Source organism: Triticum aestivum, chromosome 7A (genome assembly GCF_018294505.1).
Source record: "Triticum aestivum cultivar Chinese Spring chromosome 7A, IWGSC CS RefSeq v2.1, whole genome shotgun sequence".
NCBI lineage: Eukaryota > Viridiplantae > Streptophyta > Magnoliopsida > Poales > Poaceae > Triticum > Triticum aestivum.
In genome coordinates, this window is record NC_057812.1 from 582,933,253 (window position 1) to 582,936,829 (window position 3,577).

General features: G+C 36.4%; 1 long non-coding RNA gene across 1 annotated transcript; it reads right to left on the bottom strand.

Moving 5' to 3' along the window:
- Window positions 1-1,603: 1,603 nt before the first annotated feature.
- On the bottom strand, window positions 1,604-2,871 carry LOC123147702 (uncharacterized). The gene is made up of 3 exons (XR_006473396.1): window positions 2,803-2,871; window positions 2,431-2,547; window positions 1,604-1,670 (listed from the first exon to the last, which is right to left on the bottom strand). It is a non-coding gene; the product is annotated as an uncharacterized lncRNA (long non-coding RNA).
- Between the last annotated feature and the right edge of the window lie 706 nt (window positions 2,872-3,577).

A 3,577-nucleotide genomic window follows, 5' to 3' on the forward strand; every position in this document is an offset into this window, starting at 1 on the left:
AATTAATCCTTAATTTTAGGCCACCCCATTTTGTTTCAGAGCTTCCATATGAAAGAGACAACAATTAGGAACAAAAGGAAATACTTGTAAAAAATAGAAAACCTGCTTCATGTTCTTCTTTGCTGCAAGGACTTTCTTCAGCAAACATCAATCCATCAAGGGTTCCATTCCCAATTCAAGTTTTTTGCTTCTGAAAACAGTTGTCATTCCTACGTAAACCTGAGAAAACACAACTGACCTCAAGCGTGATATCTATGCATAGATTAAACCCGATCCATCCATGGAAACACCCACTTCTTCGTTACAGGGGGTATATATGAATCTGTAAAACGTTCAGCTGCTTGGACTTCTAAACATCAGCTACCAACAATGGTAGAAGGTTCAATAAAAAGAGTTCATCTAGAGGATGCAAAAAAAATCAGAAAAACATCTAGAGGATGTAAAGCATCAGGATGCAACTAAGGCTGTAAGGTGCGCTACTAATTAGGCTACCATACTTGTTGTTGCTTTTTGGCGCTGTGGGTATGGCATGTGCATAGCAGTATTACTAAACTTATTTTAGCAAGAAGACATGCATTACAGATGAGTGACAGGTCCATGTTGCTGGTTAAAAATCACATTCAAAAACCAAAGCAAGTTTAGGGGTTTGATATATACTAATAGTCTTGTATTAACAAAGAGGCAGCCATCTTAAAGGGATCATAAGTAAATGAATGAATGATCCCTCGTGCTTTATCAAACTTGTAATTCTTCTTTGTTATCTTGATTCAAAATGTTTCATGATGTCACTTAATTTATACTACAATTTTTCTCTAACATGGGAATTTGCTAAGAATAGAGATTGTCCCTGAAACAAATCGATAGTTAACGCAACTGAAGCTAGGTCCTATTTCCGGAACCAAACATCAAATAAAAACTAGTAGATTGCCAAGTACAGATTTTTGCCAAGTACGACAGGCAAACGAGTTAGGCAAGGGTAGTTAGCTTGTACCTGTCAGCTTCTGTTCCCTAACATGGATTCTAGTTACTGGAATCATTTGTGGCAATAATGCAAATTCTAATAGATGAGCGCTGCAATGTCAAGTGTAGAACAACATATCCAGAAGCACGACACTCACCACACTTGCCCTGATTCTTGAGTGAATGCAAGAGCCATGAGCACTGTGGCAGACTGTTAATCCAAAGGACGGCAACAAATTCTCAAGAACTAAAGGAAGTTGGTGTGGCTCACATTTAGCTTTACTTGAAGATAACAAATCTGCTCAGAGCATCTCCAATAGCATGTGTATATTTGGATGTCTATATATTCATATAGACAATGGTCTAAAAAGATTCCCTCATATACACATCCAATTTTGCATCAGAATGTCTATATACAGGGACCATGACAGGTGGGCCGTCGCTAGGGAGAGGAAGAAACCATGACTGCAACTGAGTTTAGACAACGCCTTCACATTGTCCAGGCATGGACATTGTCAAGGCCGATTTAGAAGATGTGTATATTTGGACGATCATATAGACAAACTGTTGGACGCCTGTTTTGGGCTCACGTCATGGAAAACGAGTATAGACATCCATATAGACAAGCTACTGGAGATGCTCTGACCAGACTATAAAATACCAGCAAGCCCATCTAGCCCAGCGCCAGCGAGGTCTGAATGCCGAGTTCTCTAAACAAAGAAGAGGACAATCCTTAGCGATCTAGAAACTGTTCAGTTCAAAAAGACATAGTAGTACAGTAACATTTTGAGCTAAAGAAATCTTTACATAAGGAAAACTTGCGATCTGGAAACTTTTCAGTTCAAAAAGGCATAGTAGTACAACAGCAATTTGAGCTGAAGAAATCTTTAAACAAGGAAAACTTGGGATCTGGAAACTTTTCAGTTCAAAAAGCCATAATAGTACAGCAACATTTTGAGCTGAAGAAATCTTTAAATAAGGAACACTTGCTTTGGTGATGTCCTTGTGTAAGAATTCCAAATAATTCCAAATCTTTATTATACTTTGAAAAGGCAGCATCCATTATTAAAGCATGAAGCTTTGAGAGAACTAAGCTTATAATAATGTAATCCATCATTTGCAGCATAGTAGTGGTACCTGGAATTAAAATGTACCGAGACATGAAAATTTCTCTTTTGCCTTTATTACTATTACGAAGAACATAACTATGCCAAGATGACTCCATATAGAATTCTGACATGATGTGGGAAGAAAGTTCACCGAGCTATTTCAGTCATGTAAACTGAAGGCAGCCAGAATAATAACATAAGGCAAATGAGTTAAATTAATATCAGTACACAACAATTCAGAGTAGGAAAAAATGATCAGATGGGTGTTCTGAATTGAAATTTTAGATCTCATACAACACAAAAAGGCTCATTTCAAACAACCCAACAAATTCATGAAACGATGGTGCATGGCAAGACTTACTGAAGGCGTGGAACCATCGTATGGATTTTATCCTGCCTTGCAATCTACCAAAAGCCTTTTGGCATTCTGGATGTATGATGTCAGTCCACCAGGATAGCTTGAATTAAGTCAGCAAACCTGCACAATGAAAACTTTAGCAAGAAAAGAACAATCTTTACTTTCTTACGCACTTGTTCATATGAAATCCCATTGACTTCAAACAGAAAGATACTAACAGACAAGTTCGCATGTGACTTTCATATGAAAACTTATCACAATAAAGTAGTTAGATATTTTTAGTAGTTTGTTAGTAAATATCCCTTGCAAGTATGAGATCCATCATCCATCCAACATAGGCAGTGAAATATTTCAAGGATACAACCCAAGACACACCTGGTCAAAGAAGCTTTTCTTCTTGTTGTCATCAACACAGCTAGAAAGTTCATTATGTAGTCAGGCACCTATAAAAATGACCAGATGATATCAATAAGCCAAGAACCTTATATTCTCCACACCATATAAATAGGTTGGCTCGAACATTTTGCTTCTTTTCTCAAACTGCTTTCACTATATATTTGCATCAGGAAACCTTCACGAAGAAAATAAGACTGACTTTAGAAATAAAGAAAAAGAAATTTACTCATGCAGTAAAGAGCATTGAGCAACCAACGGATCACCTCCAAAGAATGAAAGAAAAACAAAAATATACATTCGGGAAATCTCAAATTTAGGCCAGGTTCTAATTTGGAAGTTTAGTACCTTAAGATCCATGAGAATAAACTACAGGTCGTATAATTGCAGAGGTAAGAAAAATAGAATTGTTATGTATAGATACAAAATAAGAAGAAAAGAATAGGTGCTTAGAACTGGCAGGTACAAACATAAGGAAACGATTTAGCACACCACAACAAGGATTCAACACAATAGTAATTTGTCTAATAGAACAAATTGCAGAATTAAACTATATACTCAACTATCTTTGGTTCACAATGTATATGATATTGTTTAAAAGTCTTGAGTTTAAAATGGAATAGATATTGCAGCTGATAATATAATCTCAAGTTTAAAAATTATATGCATTGTCAATACAGGTGGATTAGGTACACTGTCAACACATCATTCTACCATAGGTTCTCGTGTCGCTTGATACTTCCTCTTAAAGATTTCC